At 59.5% G+C, this 9,441-nt stretch overlaps 1 long non-coding RNA gene across 2 annotated transcripts; it reads left to right on the top strand.

Moving 5' to 3' along the window:
* Positions 1–252: 252 nt before the first annotated feature.
* LOC142818559 (uncharacterized) lies at positions 253–6,679 on the top strand. 2 transcript variants are annotated; one of them, XR_012896077.1, is made up of 3 exons: positions 253–417; positions 1,867–2,383; positions 6,048–6,679. It is a non-coding gene; the product is annotated as an uncharacterized LOC142818559 (long non-coding RNA). The 2 variants fall into 2 exon arrangements; XR_012896076.1 differs by having other exon boundaries at positions 1,867–2,415.
* Positions 6,680–9,441: the final 2,762 nt, after the last annotated feature.

The raw sequence follows: 9,441 nt of genomic DNA, 5'->3' as shown, positions 1-9,441 counted from the left end.
CATTTTGGTGCACGCATCGTTCCTGCAGATAGAGTTAGAAAGATGACGTGAAACTGTTTATAGTTTGAAGTGTGCTAATGAGACATCACTGGTGCTCCGGGAGTCTTAACCATTTGGTGATCAGCTTAACAACTTGTAAGCAGCCTTGTTTGCTCTGTAAATCCAAAGGTGATTGGACTTGTCAGTCATGTGACAGTACCACCTGGTACTGGGATTATTTTTTAACCCAGGCAGTTTCCATGGAAGGGGGAATGTAGCACGAGAGTCCCATTCTGGGGGGAAGACTACTTACGCAAGGGGAAGTTAGCAGGACTTGTCTTGGGCTGGCTTGGAAACAAAGAGAACTAAAGCCCCAAGTCAGAGTAAATGATCATCTTTGGCTTGAAGGCTTGCCTGAAACAAGATCAGCACTTTAGGGTAAGAATTTGCTTGCGATCAGTTTTTGAGTAAATTGGAACGAGCGCTGCGTTTTCTTTTCATTTTAACTTAGTATCTTACTTTGATCTGTTTTCACTTGCAAGCACTTCAGTCCTACTCTTTGTACTTAATAAAAACCCTTTCCTTTCCTCTCAGGCCCAGTGTGAATACTTGTTACCGGGGGGGGGGTGCGCATGTTCTCTCTTTCATTGATAAAGAGGGCGAACCTCCTCGTGAGCTTTCCTTGTATAAAACGTTTACTCAGAGAAAGACGGATTTCTCTGGGGGTTGGATCCTTTTGGGGGTTGGTTTCCTGGGTGCTGTGCCCTACAATGGCACCTTCCCAGAGCGAAGTGTTTCAGTGTCTGCATTGCTCCTCAGGGGGGCAGCAACCCCATCTCTGTGCCTTGGCTGGGGAGACCAGAGAATGTGTCCCAGCAGGACAGGGTGGGGTGGAGCCCCAGAGAGCAAGAAGGTGGGTGTCAGTGGCTTGTCGAGCACACTGGAGACCAATCCTGGGGGAGGGGGGTGTCACACATAGCATGACAGAACATGTTCTAAAAAATTGAAGTGAAAAGTCGTTTCAAAAGAAAACAAAGTGGTTTGTTCCACAAATGTTGACATGGGGCATTTTGACATTGCCAGAATATTTTTTCTAGTGTTTCTCTGAAGCAAAATACTAGCAAAACTGACCCAGTTTTGCTAGGTGTTGTGCTCGGAAAGGAATAGGTTTTTATCCGAGTCCTACTTTGCTCTATTTCTGCTGTCCCCAAGCACTACACGACCACTAACCAATTAACTCTTTCTAGCCCTTCACATTCAGACACCCTCGTCACTGTTGTTATTCTTATTGATGGGCTTGGATTACGGCAGAACGTCCAGGCCCCTAGTGTGCTCAGGGCTTCCTGGCGTTCGGGGTGGCACGTTCATGTCATCAGCGATAGTCCACCCCCCCAGGGCTCACAGCTTCTGTAGGCAGGGCCAGGGCTGGGTTGGTATTCGCATGGGGGAACAGGGAGATTAAGTGACTTCCCCAAGGCCACGGTGAGCCTGTGTCTGAGCAGGGGCTGAGCGCAGGCCGTGTCAGTTGAGGAAATTCTGTTCCACAAGAGTAGCTGCATTTTCCAAAGCGCTCGAACAATAAGCACAATCCAAATGGCAAAGACAACAGAGCATGAGCAAAGGAAATCAAATATAATAATTAACACACTCTTGGTCACATATTAACGGCTAGTAGCTCGTGGTAACCACTTCTGGATGGACTCTACCCAACATGCATTTAATTAGCGTTTGAAAAAGCCACAGCATGTTTTTAAAGGCCAATTAGAAACATATTCACTGAGGTTAGGCGCTATGTAGCAGAGGCCTGTGAGAACTAGCTATGTGCTGATTACAGCTCTGTTAATCGTCAATAAAGGCGCTAATCATCGGTGTGTGCTTCTCTCCCAGGCGGCAGCTTTATTCAGCCCTAATGAGACGCATACTTGGGAGCTGCCCTTCACAGCCAGCCGGAGCCAGGGAAATGGCCTTAGAAGCAGCGAGTTGCTGGGTAAAGAGATTCCCTCCCTCGCAGGCGCTTTCCGGCGCGACCCTTACACCGGGGGGACGTACCCACCCAGCGGGCCAGGCAGCAGGTGTGTCCCTGCCAGCGACGTGATGCGCAGGGCTGGGCAGGTCAGTGCGGCTTGTGCTGGGCGCTGCACATACACAGGCTGCGTGTGAACCCCTGTGATGAGCCGGGAGGCAGCAGGACTCGTGGGGGCCCCATGAATGCCCCCCAGTTTGAGTGGGGGTTGTACGGCAGGATGGCTAAGCCAGACCCCATTCCCAGGGGCGCATGCCTGGAGGGCCCACTCGCTTGCAGCCTGCTGCCAGGCTCCCTTGGCTGCACTGGTGTCTGCCCATGCGCCTGCCCCCGCTGCCGGACTCCGCTAATCCGGGACGTGTGCAGGCTGCGCCCAGGCAGGTGAGCTGGTGGGGGCCCAGCAGCCAGGAGGGGTAAGTGTGACAGCGCGTCGGGGTCCCCGACCCTGCACCCCCGTAGCAGCAAGAGGACACCCCGCCGGCCAGTACAACGGGGGTTATTGCTTCTCCGGGACACAGCCCGGCACAGACGTGACGTGGCCACAGGAGTCAGGGCCAGGACGCCTCAGACCCACAGGCCCCTGACCCCCCAGTACTCAGCTTAGTCTCTTCTCTCCATGTTTTCCCAGACCAGACTGCCCAGCTCCCAGGCCCTGCCCCCAGCCAGGTGGCGTCTCCCCCTCCCTCCCTTTGTCTCTCCCCCGGAAAGAGCCTTGTTCTCTGCCCAGGCTGGGCCGAGGTGTCTGGGCCAGGCCACACGTGGTGAGTCCGTGGGAATCTCACAGCCCAGCGCAGGGGGACCCGGGTCACAGAGCAGACCCCCCCCACGTCACAGTAGGGAAGAGACGGGTGCAGGGAAGACGCCAAGCGTTGGCTCGTGCTGGGGAGAGCCCCACCCACGTTCCCGTCAGGCCTCCCCGAATGGCGCTTTGGCTGGTTGGGCTTTGCTGAGCGCTTCTGGGGCACAGTCGGGGCAAATGCACAAGCGGAGCCTCTGCACCAGAGGCCAGAGGGGCTGGAACAAGGCAGCTGTTCCCATCCTGTGCGGTCTGGCCTGGGACACCCGGCAGGCTGGGGGGGGGCTGTCCATTACTGGCCCCCGCACCCTGCCCCTTCCTGCCATCGCCCTGCCCTCTCCCCCATGGCACCCATCCCCCGAGCACACAGCTTTGGGGATCGCGGGGGGGGGGGGCTCGGTGTCAGGTCAGATCGCGGGGGGGGCTCGGTGTCAGATCAGATCGCAGGGGGGGGCCGGTGTCAGGTTGGGGGGGCTCGGTGTCAGGTCAGATCGTGGGGGGGGAGGCTCGGTGTCAGGTCAGACCGCGGGGGGGAGCTCGATGTCAGGTCAGATCGCGGGGGGGGCTCGGTGTCAGGTCAGATCGCGGGGGGGAGGCTCGGTGTCAGGTCAGATCGGGGGGGCTCGGTGTCAGGTCAGATCGCGGGGGGGGGCTCGGTGTCAGGTCAGATCGCGGGGGGGGCTCGGTGTCAGGTCAGATCGGGGGGGCTCGGTGTCAGGTCAGACCGCGGGGGGGGGGGCTCGGTGTCAGGTCAGATCGCAGGGGGGGGGCCGGTGTCAGGTTGGGGGTGCTCGGTGTCAGGTCAGATCGCGGGGGGGGGGAGGCTTGGTGTCAGGTCAGATCGCGGGGGGAGAGGCTCGGTGTCAGGTCAGATCGCGGGGGGGGGAGGCTCGGAGTCAGGTCAGATCGCGGGGGGGGAGGCTCGGTGTCAGGTCAGATCGCGGGGGGGGAGGCTTGGTGTCAGGTCAGATCGGGGGGGCTCGGTGTCAGGTCAGATCGTGGGGGGGGAGGCTCGGTGTCAGGTCAGATCGGGGGGGCTCGGTGTCAGGTCAGACCGCGGGGGGGGGCTCGGTGTCAGGTCAGATCGCGGGGGGGGCTTGGTGTCAGATCAGATCGCAGGGGTGGGCCGGTGTCAGGTTGGGGGGGCTCGGTGTCAGGTCAGATCGCGGGGGGGGCTCGGTGTCAGGTCAGATCGGGGGGGCTCGGTGTCAGGTCAGATCGTGGGGGGGGAGGCTCGGTGTCAGGTCAGATCGGGGGGGCTCGGTGTCAGGTCAGACCGCGGGGGGGGGGGCCGGTGTCAGGTTGGGGGTGCTCGGTGTCAGGTCAGATCGCGGGGGGAGAGGCTCGGTGTCAGGTCAGATCGCGGGGGGGGGAGGCTCGGTGTCAGGTCAGATCGCAGGGGGGGGGCCGGTGTCAGGTTGGGGGTGCTCGGTGTCAGGTCAGATCGCGGGGGGAGAGGCTCGGTGTCAGGTCAGATCGCGGGGGGGGGAGGCTCGGAGTCAGGTCAGATCGCGGGGGGGGAGGCTCGGTGTCAGGTCAGATCGCGGGGGGGGAGGCTCGGTGTCAGGTCAGATCGCGGGGGGGGGAGGCTCGGAGTCAGGTCAGATCGCGGGGGGGGAGGCTCGGTGTCAGGTCAGATTGTGGGGGGGGAGGCTCGGTGTCAGGTCAGATCGGGGGGGCTCGGTGTCAGGTCAGATCGCGGGGGGGAGGCTCGGAGTCAGGTCGGGGGGGCTCAGTGTCAGGTCAGATCGCGGGGGGGGCTCGGTGTCAGGTCGGGGGGGCTCAGTGTCAGGTCAGATCGCGGGGGAGGCTCGGTGTCAGGTCAGATTGCGGGGGGGGGCTCGGTGTCAGGTCGGGGGGGCTCAGTGTCAGGTCAGATCGCGGGGGAGGCTCGGTGTCAGGTCAGATCGCGGGGGGGGCTCGGTGTCAGGTCGGGGGGGCTCAGTGTCAGGTCAGATCGCGGGGGGGCTCGGTGTCAGGTCAGATCACGGGGGGGCTCGGAGTCAGGTCAGATCGCGTGGGGGCTCGGTGTCAGGTCAGATCGCGGGGGGGCTCGGTGTCAGGTCGGGGGGGCTTGGTGTCAGGTCAGATCGCGGGGGGGAGGCTCGGAGTCAGGTCAGATCACGGGGGGGCTCGGTGTCAGGTCAGATCGCGGGGGGGCTCGGTGTCAGATCACGGGGGGGCTCGGTGTCAGGTCAGATCACGGGGGGGCTCGGTGTCAGGTCAGATCGCGGGGGGGCTCGGTGTCAGGTCGGGGGGGCTTGGTGTCAGGTCAGATCACGGGGGGGCTCGGTGTCAGGTCAGATCGCGGGGGGGGGCTCGGTGTCAGGTCACATCGCGGGGGGGGGCTCGGTGTCAGGTCGGGGGGGCTTGGTGTCAGGTCAGATCGCGGGGGGGAGGCTCGGAGTCAGGTCAGATCACGGGGGGGGCTCGGTGTCAGGTCAGACCGCGGGGGGGGCTCGGTGTCAGGTCAGACCGCGGGGGGGGGCTCGGTGTCAGGTCAGATCGCGGGGGGGCTCGGTGTCAGGTCGGGGGGGCTTGGTGTCAGGTCAGATCACGGGGGGGCTCGGTGTCAGGTCAGATCGCGGGGGGGGGCTCGGTGTCAGGTAAGATCGCGGGGGGGGGCTCGGTGTCAGGTCGGGGGGGCTTGGTGTCAGGTCAGATCGCGGGGGGGAGGCTCGGAGTCAGGTCAGATCGCGGGGGGGGCTCCCCACGTCAGCAGGTGTCTCAGGGGAAGTGGGGGGCAGTAGCGTGAGTGCACCCACCAAGTGCGCTCTCCATCCCCCACTCCTGCTCCAGCCCTGCCCCGTTCCAGTGCCAGTCCCAGGCAGGAGCCCCCGGGGGTCAGAGAGCCCCACGGGCAAGGGCCCGGTACAGCTCGACTGCTCCCCCAATGCCTTGTCCGTCCAGGGGCTCCAGTGGCAGGAGCAGCCCCCGGGCCATCCCTGGGCCTTCGCTTCATTCCCTCCTCCCTGGGCCCAGGGAGGCCGCCTCTTCCCAGAGCCCTCAGTCCCTCTGCCCACAGCCACTGGCCCATTCCCGCGCCCGGAGCGAGCAGCCCCCGCGCCGTGCTGCACCCCGCCCCCACGGCCAACAGCTGGAGCTGGAGGGGATGCGGGGGGGCGGGGCGGCCAGAGCAGGAGACACGGGCGAGCAGCTGGTTCCCGTTAGCTGCTGTCAGCCGTCACGTTCCTGCAGCTGGACAAAATCGCAACATCTCTCGTGTTATTAATTAACGTGTTTTCACAGAAAATAGAAACGTCTTTCAAGCCCAGGGACGAGTTAATCTGCTGCACAAATTGGCCCTAACAGCAGCCCCAGGCCCGCCGGGGAGCGGGAAGGGGCGAATGAGCTTCCCCAGACTGAGAGGTACAAGGCTGTTTGAAACCAGAGCAGGCCAGGTGCAGCACAGTCCCCCTCCGGCCATCTGCCCCTCTGCTTTCTGTCACCCGCAGCCAGCCGCCTTCCCCGCTCAGGCCTGGCAGAGCCCCGAGAGGACAGGAACCGAGCCACAGCCCGTGAGGAGTGCCCCCTCGGCGCAGGCTCAGCTTTGCCCCCGTGTGGCGGGCACATTTCCACCGAGCGCCGCTGGCCGAGTGTCGCCAGGGCACTGCTGCGAGGAAGCTCATGCAGCTGGGACAGTAGTGTGATGGCACGTCGGGGTCCCCCGACTCCTGCACCCCGGAGCGGCACCAACAGACTCCCCCAGCCAGTAGAACAGAGGGAGTTTATTGCTTCTCCAGGATACAGCCCAGCACAGATGGAATCTGGTCACAGGACAGGCCTAGGATGCCTCAGCCCCCCTTGAGATGGGGGAGACTGGGCCCCTAAATCCCAGCCCCTTGCTTAGGCTGCTTCCTCCATGATACCAGCCAGAAACTGCCTCCATTCCAGCCCTGCCCCCCAGCCAGGGATTGGTCTCAGCCTTCCTCCCTTTGTCTCTCTCCCTGGGAGGCACCTGTCGGACAGGTTGGGAGACCCTGGCCTAGTGACTCATCCGCTGTCCTGTTGGGCCGTGCTACAAACAGCCGCCAGTGGAGTCACCCACTGCCCAAGCTGTGACGGACCGGGCCGTGTCCGGGCACAGCTGAGGGCGTCCGCTCAGGGCGAATTGCTCGAATCCGGGCTCCTTACAGCCCCCAGACTGGTGACCTCTCCGAACAGGCCACAAACCAGTCCCACAGAGCGCTTCAGCTGCCTGCCTGAAGCCTCCCGAGCAAAACCCCTCCGACACCCCAGCAATATCCGTGCCCCAGATGGCCCCGGGCCTATACACAGGTGGGGGGTCCTAGCACCCAATCCCACCTACCCCGAACAAGTCCTGTCCGGTTCCAAGAAACCAGCCACAGATCCCTGGTCAATTTACCCTCTGGACCTTACCACAAATCATGTTGGGCCAATCCTTTAGAATCTAACAACTAAAGGTTTATTATCACAAGAAAGAAAAGCCTGAGAGTGAGGTTGTTAAAGGTTAGTACGTTACATGCACCGAATCTCCCAGTCCTCGATGCAGGCTTTAGCAGAGATGTTACAGCTGCTGGTTTAAAAGTCCTTGTTGCACATCCTAGCATCAGGATGGGTTCACAGGTCTTCTGGGCTCTTCGATCCCTGCAGTGCTGCCTCTGGGATGAAGTGCTGAGCTGAGAACAAAAATGGAGACCACCACGTGGCCTCTTTATACCTCCTTCCTGGCCTCTTCTTGGCTATCGCAGGTCACCTGGTCCCCGGCTTATTCCTGTGTTCCCTGCTGGTAGCCTTTAGGTGTGAGTCACCCTCATTCTTTAGGTGTGTCCTTGGCCCATTGAGAGCCATTGTCCCACAGGGCCTTGCTGATTAGCATGTCCATAGGCCGGGCCCTGCCCAATGCTCAACCACATGCAGGGAAATCTTCAGTGTCCACACAAGTACATGCTAATAATAGCACACACAGACATTATACACACACAGGAACAGCGTACATAGGACTATCAGACAGTGAGCTTCTATTCAACACCCCACATGGCCCCCCTTTATACCATTTTCTGGGGCCAACACCCCCACCTATGGGTGCAGCAGTGATCTGGTTGCTCCCCTCAAAATCCAGTAACATGACACCCCCAACGCAAAATTGATGCAGGAAGTGATGCCAGTAACATCACTGAGGGTATCACAGGCCTCCCCATGCTTTGGCTCTGTGTCATCTCATGTTCTAACCCAATGGCAGAAACAACAGTACAGAGCTGGGTGAGTGTATGAGAGCCCAGTGTGCCTAAAAGAGGCTTCATTATTGCAAGGTCTGCCCTATTGACACCCATGACCTTGCACTGTCTCACCAACCCAAGGTAGAACTTAGTAAAAACCACAGCTACTTGGATCTGCTTCTACGGCATGATCCCCATGTGTGTCAGGTGATTTTGCCCAGAGCTGAAGGAAATAGTGAATTTATCCAGGCCAGCTCTGGCAACTCTCTGAACAACAATTAACACTGTGTGAATGCAGGTATTCCACCCCAAATCGTGTAGGCATTTTTGCATTTAGCCATGAAAACAAAATGGTGGCGTGCCTCAGTTTCCCTTCTCACACAGGACCTTCTGGCTGGAACCTTCTTTGTCCTGTAAGAAGTTCCAAGACCAGTTACAAGTGTTAACCACGAAATAGCAAGATCACAATGTCCCCTTACATACCGTCTGTCGTTTGCTACATCTCCAGACAGATTACATGGTATTTTCATAAGATCATGCCCATTGTAAACCTTTACAATTCTCTGCCACAATACTACAGTGGTTACAAGAATTAACATCAGTAACAAGAACAATCCTATCTCAGGTGTATACTGACATTCTCCGTCAGGCCCCTTCTCTGGCCCCACCCCCCATTGCAGTTTTGGCCCTTCAGGTTTAAACTGCAAATCTTCTTGGCCAAAGCAAGTCCTGCCCCTCCCCCTTGTCCTCTGGGCTCCAGGCCTGAAACCTCTGGCCAGACCAAGACAATGGGCTGGCTGGGCGTGACTCCCTGGCTCACAATGGCCCTGGAATTCTCCCCCTTCCCCCACTCAGTGGGGTAACAGCAGTGAGCTGTAGACTCCCAAGTCTCTCCTCTGTCCCTCTCTAACCTCTGTTTCCACATGGAACCAGATATCAACCTCCCTGATTGATTATGAGTGTCCACCGTGTCCAGAGATGGGAGCTTAATCGCCATCTCCTGCATCCTAGGGAGGGTGACCACACAGCTGTTCTGCTCTGCATACTTAGCTACCCAGCCCTTCTCCTGAATCTGAGACACTAAGTTCCCACTCTCCTCATCCACCTGGGAACAATCCTGTCCCCCACACACTGACTTCCCAGCAAGCTGGTCACACACGGTCACTGGATTAGCAGCCTGCTCCAATTCTCTGGCTGTTCCTGCCTCATCTGGAACAACCCTCAGTCCCTCCGAGACCTCTCCACCACCATCCACACTGGGTTTCCCTAAACCCAAGTCAGTGGAGTCACTGCTAACAGACAAGTTCTGTCTGTCAGGCACCAAAACAAGTGCCTCACACACCAAGCTGCTGCCCTTTACAGGCAGAGCTTTCTCCTGAATGCCTTCTCCCAGCAAGGCCCTGTCACCTCCCTCAGTCACAGCAAATTGCTTGCTACAAGCACTGCCAGGACTCTCCTCCCTA

Source organism: Pelodiscus sinensis, chromosome 16 (assembly GCF_049634645.1).
Source record: "Pelodiscus sinensis isolate JC-2024 chromosome 16, ASM4963464v1, whole genome shotgun sequence".
Classification (NCBI taxonomy): domain Eukaryota; kingdom Metazoa; phylum Chordata; order Testudines; family Trionychidae; genus Pelodiscus; species Pelodiscus sinensis.
The sequence above is the reverse complement of the archived record's forward strand: the minus strand, read 5'-3'. Positions and strand labels throughout refer to the sequence as shown.